Source organism: Sus scrofa, chromosome 9, assembly GCF_000003025.6.
Source record: "Sus scrofa isolate TJ Tabasco breed Duroc chromosome 9, Sscrofa11.1, whole genome shotgun sequence".
Lineage (NCBI taxonomy): Eukaryota > Metazoa > Chordata > Mammalia > Artiodactyla > Suidae > Sus > Sus scrofa.
In genome coordinates this window covers 46,659,968-46,676,761 of record NC_010451.4, presented here as the reverse complement: position 1 = coordinate 46,676,761, position 16,794 = coordinate 46,659,968, and the positions used below count along the sequence as shown (strand labels likewise).

The window sequence follows — 16,794 nt, the reverse complement described above, 5'->3', positions numbered from 1 at the left end:
CCAGAAAAAAGTCATAATTTGAAAGTATATATACACCCAGTGTTCATTAAAGCACTATTTACAATAGCCAAGACATGGAATCAGCCTAAATGTCCATCAACAGACAAATGGGTAAGGAAGATGTGGTACATATATACGGCGGAATATTACTCGGCCATAAAAAGAATGACATAATGCTATTTGCAGTAATACGGATGGACTTAGAGATTATCATACTGAGTGAAATAAGTCAGACAGAGAAAGACAAACATCATATGATATCACTTATGTGTAGAATCTTTATTTTAAAAAGATGCCAATGAACTTATTTACAGAATAGAAGCAAACTCATAGATAATTTAAGAAAACAAATTTATGGTTACCAAAGAGGACAGGTGAGGGGGGCGGATGAATTGGGGGTTTGGGATTGGCACATGCACACTATTGTGTATGGGAAGGATGGTAAACAGGGACCTGCTGTGTGGCACAGGGAACTATAGGGAACTATACCCAGTATTTTGTGATAACCTATATGGGAAAAGAACCTGGAAAAGAATGGTTATGTGTATGTGTCTAACTGAATCACTCTGTTGTACAGCAGAAATTATCGCAACATTGTAAATCAGTTATACGTCAATAAAACTTTAATGGGGGGGAGGAAGCTCCTGTGTGGCGCAGCGGTAACAAGCCCGACTAGGATCCATGAGGATGTCCGTTCAATCCCTGGCCTCCCCCAGTGGGTTAAGGATCCAGCATTGCCGTGAGCTGTGGTGTAGGTCACAGACACAGCTCGGATCCCACGTTGCTGTGGCTGTGATGTAAGCCAGCAGCTACAGTTGCAATTGAACCCCTAGAGCCTGGGAACTTCCATATGCTGCAAGTGCGGCCCAAAAAAGAGGAAGGAAGGAGGGAAGAGAGAGAGGAGGCAGCACTGACCCCGGTGGGGAGACGGGGTGGTGGACTGCAAGGGCCAGAGCAGGAAGATAGGAGAGCTTCCAAGATATCTTTGCTCCTGGGCCTTGAGGAGCTAAGACTGCAAGGCTCACCCAGCCACAGGTGTAGACATTTCACCTGACATAGTCCACCAACATGGCTCTGGGCGAAAACAGCCTGCACCCTGTTCCATGGGCTCAGCAGGGGACACCCTTCCCAGCTTCATGGGCTTCTCCTGTCCACAAAAAGAGTCTTGGCATCCAGGTGGCTGCACAGTGGAGGAGGGCACACACCTTATGGGAGGCACATGGTGGCTGCATGTGGCACCAGCCAGGTGAGCCTGCCTGTGACTCACAGACACGGGGGATGGGGTGGGGCTCAGCAGTGTCTCCTGGTCCCCGTGGGCTGTGGCAGCTGGGGGAGCCCTCCCACAGCACTTGTCCTCCCAGCTGGAAAGTGCCTGGACAACCTGGGGGACAGAGAGCCAATGGAAGGAGGAGGGAGGGGACCCCTCAGCACTTTCACACACCCATTCACAGTGTCCCGCAGGTATCGACCTCCCCATTCCTCACAGATGAGGGGCCTGGGGCCCAGAGAGGCCAGTGACGTGGCCTGGGTCACCAGCTGGGACCTGAACTCAACTCCTGGGTCGAAAGTCCATGCCTCTTCTCTTGCATCACTTCTAAGTGAGCCGGGATCCTGAGCTGGGACCCAGGTACAATACCCAGCCCTGTCCTGCCCCACCCTGGGCTTCCAGCCTCAGCTCTGGAGCCAACCCTCAGTTCCAAAGCAGTAAGCGGCCTCAGGTCTGAGATGCAAGGGGTCCTGGGCTACGAGATTCCATCAGTGGATTCACCATCAGCTCCTGAGCCCTCCCTCACCCGGCACATCCTCCCACCACCCACACAGCCTCATCACTTCTCAACAGAGCCCCCAGCCCCCAGCGCCATCGGGGGTCATGCGGCCTCCAGTGGCAGGCCTCGGCTTTCAAAGAAGGTCCAAGTGACCCACTAATAAATAAACAAAGGGGGGTGGGCCCCTCGCCCTCAGGCACCAGGGGTCACCCTCCGAGTGTTTCCTTTCCCTCCCCTGGGATATATTTGGGAGCGCCAGGCCCCGACCTCTTGCAAGGCACCAGGGAGGCCCTGGGGACAGCTCCAGGCTGCCGCAAATATACGACAAATGTGAGACTGCGGGAAGGCTGTCCGTCCTGCCGGCCCCATGCCGCACAACCATGCTGAGACATGGCCACTCCCCCAGAGAGGACTCAGGCTACAAGTGCCCCGGCCCCCCACCCCTGGGCTGCCCACAGGGAGCCCCCACCCCTGTGCTGCCAACTCAGAGGACTTGGCAGACAGGCAGCCCTTCCCCGCTGACTCTTCAGGGCCTGTTCCTGGGCCAGAGGCCAGACAGGAGATGGCCTCTGGCACAAAGACCCTGAAAAACCTGGGGGAAGAAAGAACATGACAAGCAGAACAAGGAGGGGTGGAGGAGGTGTTACCATGTGGGTTGTCCACATTCCCCCTCCTCTGGTCCCCGGGGCTTGCTGCTTCCCTGCCTCCCACCCCGACCCCTCTCCAGAACAGCCACACAAGTCAGGGAGATGGAACTGCCAGCAGGTAATGTTAAACCAAGGAGAAGACACTGCCCTGGCACAGAGGAGGGCCCCCAACTCAGACACTGAATCCGGGAGGACTCCCTGAAGGAGTCGGTTTCTAAGGCCTTGGGGGAGAGATGATTTCAAGGAGAAACAGTTTGTGCAAAGGCCCTGAGGCAACAGAAAATGAGGATTGAAGAGAGTGGATAGGCTCTGGGCACAGGCAGCAGCCAAAAGAGCCCCGCTCCATACTGGTGGCCAGCCGCTCGCTCGTTCTGCTTCCTAGACATCCACAGGAATGCGCCCAGCCTCCCGCTGGCCCCATGAGCGTATTTTGGAAAAAATCTCTTGTCACAGTCCCCAGCCCAGCCCGAGGCTCCTTCAAACTCCTGCATCCTCTCTGAGGCCACTGCTGGGTGGAGCCTCAGCCCTCAGCCCTCCAGGAGTTCCTGACTCATCGAGGAAAAAGCTAAAAAGACCAAGAATCACTCCAGCTCTGGGGGGAAGGCAGCCATGACCTCAGCTCCAGGACACAGAGACAGAGGATGGGGGCAGGAAGCAAGGCAGAGACAGAAGAAGATACAGAAATAGAGACCTAGGTGGAGACTGATGGAAAGAGACATGCTGATCACAGACCGCCCAAGGAAGCAGGACAGAGATACACCAGGCAGTGACAGCTAACAGAAGCCAAAAGCAAAGGGACACTCCTAGGTACACAGGACAGGCTGCCAAGGACTATAAAATCAGCTGATCGGCTGATCCAGAGACAGCCTATGGATCTGGGAAGAAATCGGGTGGGGTGCCTTGACTGCACTTGCAAGAGAAGGCCGTGAGGGGGCGATGTTGCTCCAGCCACTGCCCACCAGCCAGCCCGGCAGCCAGCTCCCCGAAAACAAAAGCAGACTCCATCCATCAGAAGCAGCTGCTGTCTGCTCACTGGAAGGTGTAAGAAACTTGGACGGGGGAACCCAGAGCATCCACACTCTAGGCTGGAGACCCCTCCTCATCTCAGCATCTCCTCAATCCTGACCCTGCCCTCCACATTCCCCGTCACCTTCTCATTCTCCATTTCCTGACCCCTGCCTTCGAAGCACAACATGCCTGAGGACAGGGGGGATGCTGGCTAATTTCCCTGTTCTTTCTGGAAAGGACGCAAACAGATGCTTGGTCTGCTGGGTCTGAAGACTGCCCTTGGCTCCTGCCACAGGACTTGGTCCCCTCCTTTACATCTGACCTTCCAGGCTCTTGGTTTCAAAGCATCACTCACGAAGAGACAATGGTCTTGTATCCACGCTTAACACCAGACTGCAGAACAAAAATCACAAGTGCAACTTTGGGGGAGTTCCCGTTGTGGCTCAGCAGGATACCAACATGACCAGTATCCATGAGGACACGGCTTCAATCCCTGGCCTCATTCAGTGGCATACGGTGTTGCCATGAGCTGGGGGCAGATGTGGCTCAGATCCCATATTGCTGTGGCTGTGGTGTAGGCCTGATACAGCTCCAATTCGACCCCTAGCCTGGGAACCTCCATATGCTGCAGAAGCAGCCCTAAGCAAGAAAAAAACCAAAAACAAGTGCAACCTTGGGTTGTATTAACAGAACCAGTTGTCTGGTGGAGGACGGCGGACAGCAGCAATAAAGTCCAGGCCTCTGGTCACATCTTTTGAAGGGTCGTTAATAAACCTATGTAAGCCAGGAGGAAGGCCACTATAGAAACGTGCTACCCACCCAAGATCCATCAAAGAGCACCGACACCAGGTCAAACACTTTATGTAATCATCTCACCTTATCCTACAGCAACTCGCATCATCATATCCATTTTACAGACGAGAAAACTCAAAGTCCTCTTCCAATGACTATCATGCAGGTGTGGATATTTCTCAAAGCTCCGTCTCAGGCCTTTTCTCCTTTGTGCATATTTCCTAAGTGGTCACATTCCTTCCCATTACCTAGACTTAGTTCTCAAATTAAGTCTTTTGCCTAGATATGTCTCCCAAGTTCCAAACCAGTCTAGCCACCTGCCTTCTCCTGATCTCTTCCTGGATGTCTTCAGGGACCTAACATTCTATGTGCCCAGCGCTAACCCCTGATCTTCAGGTGGTGGGTGACCTGGGCACCCAGCACCCCTCAGCCAGTCTGGACCACACCCAGACCCGTCAGCTTCCAGTGGACGCTGCCCCACACTCAAATCCAGGCTCTCCGCCCTGCCCCCCTCCCTGGACCATCATCCTTCACATCCATCCTGTGACCGGTTCCAAGCTGCTCTCTGTTGCTACCCACACCCTCAACACCACAGCCAGAGCAGTCTCGTTGCTTTGCTTTGCTTTTTTTTTTTGGTCTTTTTGCCTTTTCTAGGGCCACTCCCAAGGCATATTGGAGATTCCCAGGCTAGGGGTTTAACCAGAGCTGTAGCCGTCGGCCTACACCAGAGCCACAGCAACATGGGATCCGAGCCGCGTCTGTGACCTACACCATAGCTCACGGCAACACCGGATCCTTAACCCACTGACCGAGGCCAGGGATCAAACCCGCAACCTCAAGTCTTAGTCAGATTCATTAACCACTGAGCTATGACAGGAACTCCTTTTTTTGCTTTTTTGAGCCATACCTATAGCATATGGAAGTTCCCAGGCTAGGGTTCAAATCAGAGCTACAGCTGCCTACAGCTGCCGTCCTATACCCCAGCCACAGTGATGCAGGATCTGAGCCATGTCTGCGACCTACATCACAGCTCACAGCAACACTGGATCCTTAACCCACCGAGCGAAGCCAAGGATAGAACCTGCATCTTTACGAATGCTCGTCGGGTTTGTTACCACTGAGAAACAATGGGAACTCCCAGGACAGTCTTTTGAAAACATAAACAGACTCATGTCATCCCCCCGCCTAAACCCCTCCAGGGCTTTGTATTGTTCTCAGGGCAAAGTTCAAAGTCCTCGCCACAGTCAGTGCAACCCTGATAACCAGCCGCCCTCTCCAGCCTCAGCGATGTCAGACCTGCCCATCACCACCTCTCACTCTCTCCCGCCAGGCAGGCTCCTCCCTCGGAGAAGGCCTTCTCTTCCTTCCTGTCCTGTCCTGAAGCCCCCACAGCTTGAAACACCCTCTGACCCCCTCCTTAGCCTCCGTCAGGATGGCAACATGCTCTCAACACTGACTTCGGTCTCCGTGCCCACCATGCAGAAGAGGGTGCATTCCGAGGGGAGCAGACCGCATCTGTCTTGGTCACGGCTGGACCCCGGCCTCTGTGCGCCTATACGAGGTGCAAGCTGAGTAAATGCTGGTTGAATGAATTCTGCCCTTTGCGTGCCTCCTGGGGTAGCCCAGCCCCTCCTGGGGTAGCCCAGCCCCGCTCGGGACAGAGCTGACACTTCGTCACTTCTTCCTCCCAGTGAGCTGAATTCCTCTCAAGCTCTTGAAACAACTTCCCTGGATGCCCAAGAAGCGATGTCATTTCTCTTGCTGAGTGCAGGCGGGGTGCGGCCTCATGAGGAATGTGTCTAAAGCATGTGCAGGTGGGGCCGGGCCCATAGCTGGTGTTCAGCGAACAGTAGCTGTGATCACCCACTAATGAGGATGACGACAATGATGACAATGACGTTGGGTGATGAATCGCGATTGCCCTGACCCGGTGTCCCCATGGGGAAGGCCTCCTGTAAAGGCTTGAGCGTGTGACACACCCTCACTCGTGGGTCTCTGGTATGTCCCACCCCACCCCCCACCTTGGTCAGGTGAGGAGCCCGCCAAGGGCCGCCCCAGGCTCTGGCCTCTTGCTTCCTCTGTGTCTGCCCAGGGTGCAGGGGGCTCACTGACCAGGTCCTGGCTGAGGTGGTAGAGGACGGCAGCCAGGGCGGATGGAATGTTCCAGGCAGGTGGCTGAGTCCAGGGACCTACAGGAAGCAGGAGAGGCTGGAGTGACAGCATCTGGAGAGGGTGGGTCTGGCCGTTTGCATTTTTCCCTGACAGCAATGGGAGGCTGGGTTTTCAGCAGGGAGAGCTGTGATCAGAAGGAGATGGGGGGAGCTACTGTTATGGCTCAGTGGTAACGAACCAGACTAGTATTCATGAGGATTCGGGTTTGATCCCTGGCCTCTCAGTGGGTCGGGTATCCGGCGTTGCCATGAGTTGTAGTGTAAGTTGCAGATGTGGCTTGGATCCCAAGTTGCTGTGGCTGCGGTGTAGGTCGGCGGCTGTAGCTCCAGTTCGATCCCTAGCCTGAGAACATCCATATGCCTCGGGTGCAGCCCTGAAAAGACAAAAAGAAAAAAGGAAGCAGATGAGGGAAGTCGAGATGAGGCAGGGCAGTGCCAGGGGAGAGAGCACCAGGTGAGGAGGCTCGCAGGAGGTGGACAAGGTGAGCTGGAAATGACAAGTGGCTCAGGGGCTGCGAGACCCATGATGGATGGAAGGTGGGTGAGCCAAAGGGGAGGCAGCAGAGGTGATGCCTAGAAAGATGGCTGCTGAGATGAAAGAAGGCTGGGAAAGGACAGTTTGGAAAAGAACACGAGGGGTTGGTTTTGCACCCACTGGGTATGAGGTCCCTGTAAGATGGCCCGGCAGGCAGGTGGCAATATGGGGGATCTGGGACACTCGCTCCACAGAGAAGCACCGAAGTTCTGAGAGCAAAAGACACAACGGGGAGCTATGTGAGCGGGGGCACAGGCTGGGACCACGTCTGGAGCAACTGCAGAGTTCACAGCCCACCTGACACGCCCAGGCTGACAAAGGAGAAACCCCTGTCCTGGACTCTGATGGAAAAGAGGAGGGGACTTGTCAGCTACCACCGAACTGCTGCGTTGTAGAAAGGACTAGAGAGGGTATACTCAGTTCGGCGGCGTGAAGATCCGCCATCTCGGCAAGACTGGTTTAATGGAGCAGCAGAGAAGCAGCACGCGATCAGGGTGGGTCTCAGAGGACAGAGAGGTGAAGAAAGGGAGCTGTCCCTTAGGACTACTCTTTCAAGAAGTTTGTCTGTGACATGAAAATGGGAAGAGAAAGATTCGGAGAGTAGTTTTAAGAGGGAGGAAGTCTGTGGATGCTTAAATGCCAGTGGGAAGAAACCAGGAGAAGGAGACAGGGTGAAAGTAACAAGCAAGAAAAGGGGCCGTCGGCGTTCCGGTTGCAGCTCAGCAGAAACGAACGCCACTCGTATCCATAAGGACACGGGTTTGATCCCTGGCCTCACTCAGTGGGTTAAGGATCCGACATTGCCATGAGCTGTGGTGTAGGTCGCAGACACAGCTCAGATCCCACGTTGCTATGGCTGTGGCGTAGGCCAGCAGCTGTAGTTCAGATTAGACCCCTAGCCTGGGAACCTCCATATGCTGCAGGTGCAGCCCTAAAAAGCAAAAAAAAAAAAAAAGTGGCCATCAATGAGCCACATTCCTGAGATTGGAACTGCAGAATTCATGGCCCACCAGACAAAGTGGGGTGGGTGGAGGTGGGCAGAGGGATCTCTCGGGGAAAGTGGGTAGGGGCCAGGAACTAGGAATTTTGAGAACTGGAAACTGCAAGCAGATGGTGGCTCTCTGCTGACCTGAGCTCCGGGGTGAGGGGGCTAGAGCTGGATGTTTGAAATAGTCATCATGAGGACACACAGAGGGGCCCGGCTGCCTGAAGGTGTCACCCTCCAGCAGCTCTTGGGGCCAGTACAAGACAGAGCATCTGGGGGTGCAGGACAGAGCAGCTCGGGATGCAGAGCCACCTAGCCCAGCCCTGCTTGGGGAGAATCCCCTCCTCTGTTCAGTTCACCTTTCTTCAGGGATCGAGGGACGTAGGTCTGTTCTCCTGCGTCCAGCCCCACACAGAGCAGCCAAGCCCCAGGGCCCCAGTGGGCCAGGAGAAAGTGTCCACAGGGGCAGCCAAGGCCTCGAGGGGAGGGGCCCTGCTGGAGTACCATCCAGTACTGCCGAGTACTTCTGTTTCTTTCCCCCCACCCCCTTCCTCCTCAAAGCACCGCGGCCTCCCTCCCCTCCATCACTGGGAAATGGAAAACAGCTCTGGCAGTGACACGCCCCGGGACAAAGAGCAGACCCTTTGTCAGCAGATTCTGCCCTGCGGCCAGCTAGGGCTGGGGTTTGGCTCAGCGGGAACAGCCAAAGGGCCAAGTGGTAAGAAAGTTTCAAGTTAGCAAGAGAATGACAGACGTGATGTAAGCCAGCAGACTAGCAAGGAAAACGAGACAGGAGCAGATAGAGGAGGAAACAGAAGTTCTAATAGCATTAAAAAAAAAAAAAAAAAACTTTAGTGGAAGGAGTTGAGGGACAGGCTTGACTGGAGGGCTGGAAGGGGACACAGTCTTAGTACAGAAGAGGGGGAAGAGAGAGGGGCTGGATAAGCCCTGGGTGGGAATGGGGGCCATTCCCAAGGAGCTCCTGGATGCTCAGGATCTTCCCAGGCTGCTGGCTGGATCAGATGAAACAGGGAGGGGCTGGAGTAGAGCGAAGCTGGCTGATGGGAGGCCCAGGAGACTGGAGGCCTCCAGCTCCACGGAGGCCTCAGGTTCAGGATACAGGCGCCTGAGTTAGGAAGTGAGGTGGCTGGACGCCCCCCTGGGAGCAGGATGTCCAGACCCAGCTGTGGGCACGAGAGAGGGAGAGGCAGAGACTGGTGGGGAGTTTTTGTCACCTAACCCAGCTAGATCTCCCACCTGACTCAGAGAGTCCAGAGGGAGAAGGGCCAGGCAGGGTGGGAGGAGGGGCGTCCGGGTGACACACAGGGCAACCTCCTAGGCTGGCCTCCAGGGAGAGGGCCTCCAGGACAAATGGTGTGGCTGCGGCAGGTGCCCTCTCTGCCAGAAAGCCTTTCCCAAGCTGTTTCAAGTCATGTGTAGCCTCAGAAAGGCTAGGAGCCACTGGCTGAATGATACTAAACATCACGTCCCAACTCAGGCAAGGGCAGCGCCCTCGGGCCTGTGGGCAGAGTGTGGCCCCATCGCCTGCCAAGGCATGAGCAAAGGTGCTGCCTCTTAGGGGGATGGCACAGTTCCCCAGCTTGGTCCCTCTTCCCTGTCACCAAGCACCTCCCCTTAATGTTCCCTGGTCCATGGAGTTCTCCCGAGATGTGGCGGGTTAAGGATCCGGCATTGTCACTGCTATGGTGTGAGTTTGATCCCTGCCCCAGGAACTTCTGCATGGCCTGGGCACGGCCAAAAAATTAAAAAAATCAATTTTCCCGGTCCAGAATTTTTTGTGAGCCCTGCTATGTGCCTGATCCCAGGCTGGATGCTGGGAATACACAGGCAAGTCTTCCTTTTCCTCTGCCCAACCCTTGTCCAGGCTCGTTGTCCAAGAGGGTAAGCAGTCCGTGTTCTCACCTGGCACCAACCAGGTGGGGTCCAGCATAGGTGCTCTGGGTCTTTGCACATGCTGTTCCCCTTGCCTGGAACACTCTTCCCTCCCCGCATCCATCACCATGCAATCCCTCCCACCCATTTCACCTGCTTAACTCTCCTCCTCCAGGAGAAACTGCAGCTTAGATTGTTAAGCTGGGAAGACTTCTTTGAACGCCCAAGATTATGAGAGGCCCCCATCCCTCTCACCCACCCCCAGCTTCAGTTCTAAAGATGTGGTACAGTTGTGCTGGAGGGTGTCACCTCCAGCATCGGGTTCCAGAGGTGGCCTTCAAATCCTGGTGCCTTCACTGACTCTCTGAGGGGCCCTGAACAATTCCCCTGACCTCTCTAAGTGTCCGTTTTCCCACCTGTAAAATGCAGGAGGGTTGTTTGGGTTTGGGTGTGATTTTTTTTTTTTTCATTTCTTGCCAGATTTCTTGAGATATACTTGACAAAGAACACTAGGCAAGTTTACCGTGTACACCGCGGTGATTTGATACGTTTATATATTACAAGATAATTGCCACCGTAGCCTTAGCGAACACACCTCCTTCCTGTTACGTAATTACCGTGTCTTTTCCGTGATAAGAACATTTAAGATCTACTCTCTTGGCCACATTCGAGTATATAACACAAGACTATTAGCTATAATCACCCTGCTGTACATTCGATGCCCAAAACTCGCTAATCTCCTTTGGTAGCTACTGAGCCATAAAAGGCAGCTAACATTATGTTGGTCTCAGGGGTAGAACGTAATGAGTCAATATTTGCGTGTATTGTGAAATGATCACTGCAATATGTCTAGTTAACGTCAATTACCACGCATAGTTACACCAAAAACATTTTTTTCTTGTAGCGAGAACTTTTAAGATGTACTCTCTTAGCCACTTTCAAATATACAAAAGTGTGTTATTAACTATAGTTACTGTGTTGTACGTGGCACCCTCAAGGAAAAAAAAAAATAGTACCTGTTACATAAATTTATATTGCAAATCCAAAAAGAAATTTCCCATAAAGCAACTTAGCACAGTGCCTGGCAAACAAAAATCAAGTACATATTTAGTAGCTATTATGATGATTTTACTGCTGTAAAATGGATCACGACAACCCTTGAGGGCTGGCACCATCTCTCTGGTTTATGGTGACATGTCTTAGCAAAGACCCTGCAGCAAAGTAGGTGCTCACTTAAAAAAAAAAAAAAAAAACCCTGTTGAATAAATGGCATTAACCCCTTAACTGACACCACTGAAAGGTCTCGACTTTTCCTGGCCCAGCCTCCCGGGGCTTCGAACTGAGGGTCCACCTGCTGAAAGAGGGGCGGGCTGAGAGCAGTGGGAGGGAGGCAAGGCCGGGGGTCCGGGAGAACCACCTGAAGGGCCGGGGACAGCCCGTCAAAGATCAGCACAGTCCTGTAGAATCATCCCTTCCAGGAAGCACCTTCTCCGCTGCAGCAGCACCCCCCTCCTTACCCCACAGTGCCCCTGGGTGCTCCCCAGCCTAAGGGAAGCCTCCGCATCCTCGTCCTCTGCCCAGCTGTTTGGAGGAGTTGCCCTTCCAGGAAGGAGAGAAGGCACGGGGCAGGGAGAGGCCTGAGGGGACAGAGGGGGAGAGTGGAGAAAACGAGAGGGAGTGTCCTGTGCTGAGAGGCCCAGGGATTCCCAACACCTGGTGGAAGAGGCTGTGGACCCTGATGGCTCCGAGTCCTTCCTCATCTCAGGTCTTTCCCTGACTTGCTGTGTGATCTTCGGCAGGTTACCTAACCTCTCTCGATCCTAACCATAAGTGGAAATAATGATATGGTAGTGACGATTACCATTGCTTCTCCTGCTCACCACCCGCCCCCCTACCAAGTTCAAGGGCTGTCACATGGTGCCTCGGAATGAGCACATGCCACGGGCGGGGTCTCCCTCTTCCTCCAAACTTTGAGTAGGTACAGCAGGAAACGGCAGCTGCTCATGAGCGCTGAGAGCAAAAGGCCAATGTGATGTCAGGGCTGAGCTGCCACTATGGGCTTCATTCCCCGAGACTTAGAACAAAGCAGAAATCTAAGTAGGCCAAGCAGTCTGGCTGGCAGAGAAGGGAATGGATGCAGAGAGAAGCAGAGACAGCAGAAAGGCCGTTGCTAGAGCTGCCTTGATGAGCTCATACCCCAAACCCCAACCTCTGGGTATCCAAGCAACAAACACCCTTCATCACCCGAACTCAGAAAAGCCGTAACTGGAACCTGTATCCTGCTCGCAGGGTCATCTTGAAATGAAAAGCATTCGCTCAGGGCTGGCACAGAGCCGGCGCTCAGCTACGAGGATGATGGTGTGATGGTGAGCAGAACCCAGCATGGGTGTGAGAAGTCCCCACCACCTGCATCCAGCACACAGGCTCCTTAGGCCTCTGGGGAGCCCCGGCGGTGCAGGGCAGGGTGGAGGGCAGCCATGCTCACTAAGCCTCCCCTCCTGTTCCTCCCAGCACCACCCCTGCCAGGCCTGGGCACTTACAGAAACTCTTCCCCCCTCAAGTGGCCATGCAGGTCAGGGCGGTGGAGACAGGTCCACAAGGCCAGCCCAGGCAAGGCTCACGGTGGGGGCAGAAGCCGTGAGGTGGAGTTTAGGGCGGCCCAGTTTAGGAGCACAGCTCTGAGCCAGAATGCCTAGGTTTGCCCTCTGCGTGACCTTGGGTTTGCCTCTCTGTGTGACCTTGAGCTGTGTCTCAGTCTCCTCCAAGTAAAACGGGGCTGAGGACAGAGCCTACTTCCTAGGGTTGAGGGGGAGGGAGAACGCGATCGGGATGCGCCAAAATCCAGATGACACAGCAGATGGAAGGTGAATGCTGCAGGTGGTTCCTGAAAAGAAGTAGCCAGATGCAGAGGCCTTGTTTTCTTGGAGGAGAAGGAACCGAGGCAGGCCTGGTGCAGGTGCTGGGCTCCCCCATGCCCTGTCTCAGGACCGCTGCTTCGGCTGCCTCCAGTCTGCTCCGGGAGTGCCAGGAGCATCATCATCCTTCCTCTGCCCATAGCCCTGCAGCCCACCCGTCCTTCATTCCAGCCTTGGAATCCTTCCATACCTCCTTCAGGCTCCACTGCAAATGTCCTCAGTGAGGCTTCCCTGGGGGTGCTCTTCGCCCCGGGCCCTCTGCTGTACTGTCGCAGACCCTGGGAGCATTTATCATAGAGCTTGAATCACAGGAAAATCCCGAAAGACACTCACCAGACATAACACACTTGGGGGTTTCCTCCTGCCTTCCAGCTCCCTCCACCCATCCGCCGTCCAGTGAAGGCAGGGATAGCACGTCCAGGAAGCCCAACCCTGTGACCATTTGGGACTTTCTCCTGTCTGTGTCCCTTCAGCTGTGCATAGTGTAAGTGCACTATCTTTGCTTTTGGTAACAGAAAAATAATTCCTTTTTTAAATTCGATGTGCACATTATTTCAACTTGCAAGATAAAAATGAAGTCTCCTCACTAAAAATGTATCCATTTGAAAGTATTCTTATACTATGGTCTTGTGCTTTTAAAATTATTTCATACAGGACATCTACTAAAGCTCTGGGAATTCACTGGTGGTTCAGCAGTTTCAGGATCTGGCATCACTGCTTTGGCACAGGTTTGATTCTTGGTCCGGGAACTTCTGCATGCTGCAGATGCAGCCAAAAAAATTAAAAAAAAAATGAAAAAAGCAAGCAAACTCTGGATTGGACTGTCTCACTGAAAGCAGTGGCACAGCTCAGAATTTTTATAGGCATAGCAAAGATATTGCTTTTTTTTTTTTTTTTTTTTTTTTGGCTGCACATGCAGCATGTGAAATTTCCCTGGCCAGCAATCAAACCCAAGCCACAGCAGGGACAATGCCAAGTCCTTAACTTCTAAGTCACCAGGGAACTCTGATATTTACTACATTTTTAACAATTATTTTATAGAGAACTTGTTTTAGGACAATGACTATAGCTATCCAAGCTCTCCTTTTCTTGATAATGCGAACAAACTTGTTTCCAGAGCAGAATTTTTTAAGAGACTTTTTTTAGAGCAGTTTTAGGTTCATAGCAATCTTGAATAGAAGGTACCGATTACCGCTGTCCCCCACACCCCCACCTATGCAGAGCCTCCCCCATTATCCACATGCCCCACCAGATTATTCGCTTTTCACTAACCTCACAGGGTCGTGGTCTCTTATTTTACAATTAGATTATTTGGAACTCACATAGCACCGAACTACAGAGAGTAAATCTTCAGGCACTTACGTGACACTTGGATGTCTGCCTCCCGCAGTGGGATGTAAGTTTCAGGAGGGAGGAGTCCAGTCTGGGCTGCTCAATGTTGCATCGCTACTAGCTGGCGAGATGCTTCCCAGGAGTGGGAGCTGAGCTTGAGAAAATGAGGAAGACCTTCTCAGAAGCAGAGGCCAAGCCACCAGTTGGCAAGTCTAACCAGGCAACCAGCTACCACTGCCACGTCAATGATCCTCAACCCAAGGGGAGACCCCGAAGGCATCATCCATCAGCCCAGCTCTCTCCCATGATCCCGGGATTCCAGGAAGCCCAAGGGGCAAGACCATGACCTCCTTCATTCCCCAGGGAGCTGGCTCCACAGCTGAGCTGCTGAGAGCTGAGCTCTGCTCTCCCCCAGCGCTAGGGGAGGGCCAGACTCCCGAGGTCCCACCTCCTGACCATGATTTAGGGAGAGGGCCAACCCAGGAAGGAAGCCTCAATCGAGGACTTGCCAAGAAACATAATAATTTAATGAATGAAGCTCCCTTTGGATGGCTTGGGGGTTTTCCCCATCACATTTGGATCTTGATTCCAATGGTGTATCTCGTGGGGGCCCCAATAAATAGTCTGGTTTCTGAACAATTTGAGAAATAAGTCAAAAGAGTGGGAAAAAAAAAAAAAAGAACCCACCAAGATGCAACAATGGGGACCTTGTGCTCAGACCCTCACTCCATGCTGTCACCAGAGAGAACACCCCAAAGTCCAGGTGATGGAGGGTCACGAATCAAGCTACCTGCTGCCATCTGGGTGAGTCGCTTATAGGCATTTAGTCGATGTTGTCTGAGGAAGTTAGCCTTTCAGGCCGCCAAGGTAAGGCTGTGTCCCAGGACAGAGAAGGTGTTAAAAGGTGACCCCTGTCACATATGGCAAGTCAGGGGGACCCTCCAGCTGACATAAGGTTGGCTTCATGTTACTTTCTGTGTTTGTTTTGCCTTTGTCGTCCCTGACCCTTGAGTAATGTTTTGTTAAATAGCCCAGTCTTGACTTGGCTGTGTTTAGGGAAATTGAGGTCATGGTCCCATTCCAGTTCAAGCTGGGCCAGCCCCCTCCCCAAAACCAGCCCAGAGTGGCCGCAGAGCCCCTTTAGTGATGGCGCCAAGGGGAGCAGAATCCCAGGGGACCAATGAGACCTCAAAATCCCATTGAAGTTCCCCTCTACACTGCTGACCCTGGGGCACTGGGGCTTGATTTTATTCTGAGTGAGCCAGTCCCTACATAGAAAGTCTCCTCGCTTTCAGATCTGCTCCTTGGCTTTCCCCACCATGCGTTCTCCCAAGGGCCACATCACTCAAGCCTCCTTCCATTTCACACTCCCGGAGGTGGAGGCAGACACCCTGACCCCTCCAGGTTCTCCAGTAGGGGGAAAACCCTCCCATCTTTTCTTCCTGCCCAACTCCACTCTGCCGGATGAGCAAGCCTGCAGTCCCCCAAAGGCGACTGTAAACAGAGCTGTTCCCTCCAGGCAGCTCTCCCACTGTGGGATGAGGGTCTGCCAACAAGGTGACTTTGGATTTTTAACTGGATCTCTGGAGTTCCCATCGTGGCACGGCAGAAAGGAATCAGAGGAACCATGAGGTTGCGGGTTCGATCCCTGGCTTCACTCAATGGGTTGAGGATCTGGCGTTGCTGTGAGCTGTGGTGTAGGTCACAGACTCAGCTCAGATCTCGAGTTGCTGTGGCTGTGGTGTAGGCTGGCAGCTGTAGCTCCGACTAGATGCCTATCCTGGGAACCTCCATATGCCACGGGTTCAGCCCTAAAAAGACAAAAGACAAAAGAAAAAAAAAGAAGAAGAAGAAGAAGAAGAACTGGATCTTCCACAAACTTCCGCTAGGCAAGCAAAGATGAGTTTCTCTCCAAAAAAACGAGAGCAGAGGAACAGGGTCTGAGAATAGGAAAAGAAGTAAGTGAGGCTCCATGGAGATCTCATTACCCCAGGATGTGGTTTTAATTCCATCCTTCTCTTGCAACCTCTACCCCACCCCACCGTCCATTTATTAAGAATTCCCGATTAAATACAAGATGTAATTGCAATATGGAGATGCTGGCTCAGTCCTCAGAGATTGTCAAGGGAAAGAAAACCACTGCACATCAAGGAGCGGTGAAAAAGCAGACTGTGACTTGATGTACTTTCAAATCTCCTAATTCCGTTAATTGCTTAATGGGATAAAAGGAAGGAGGTGTTGGCATGTCAACCAGGTGCTCACAGCTCTAAAATCATCCTTCAAAACATCCTGTTTGCCAGGTAGAACGTATTCTCTTTGGGGCCCACATCCATTTGCTAACCTTCCTGGAAGGCCTGAGAAATGCAGGAAATTCACCTTAATAATATAGTGAGGAGGTGCAAGCTGGAAGGGTCCTTAAATCATTGAGTCTTTAGATTAGGAGCTGATGCCCTGAATGCTCCAGTGAGTGCTTAGCACCTGCTTGAGATGCATCCAGAGCATTAACAAAAGAGCTCTGATGATGGATCATAGAAAAAATTCCCTTTATCTCCAGGGTTTAACTGGCTAGCAGAAGAATTTATATTCTATGAAACAGGTTGAGAGCTCTGAGTAAAGGGGCCATCAACTGAATAAATAGCCCCTGGAACAGAACACACAGCATAAAACATAAATTGACCTTCAGCAATTTGTAAATCAATGATTGGATGGATGTGTGGATGGATGGAAGGAAGGAAAGAAGGAAAGATGGA

At 52.7% G+C, this 16,794-nt stretch overlaps 1 long non-coding RNA gene across 2 annotated transcripts in view; it reads right to left on the bottom strand.

Moving 5' to 3' along the window:
• LOC102161637 overlaps positions 1–14,455 on the bottom strand; it is a 66,046-nt gene extending 51,591 nt beyond the window's left edge. Inside the window, exons 1-2 of one of the 2 annotated variants that reach the window (XR_002335679.1) lie at positions 14,075–14,455; positions 12,903–12,990 (exon numbers count right to left, since the gene is read on the bottom strand). This is a non-coding gene — a long non-coding RNA (uncharacterized LOC102161637). The remainder of the gene's footprint in view (positions 1–12,902; positions 12,991–14,074) is intronic. The other variant, XR_002335681.1, reaches the window with a different exon arrangement.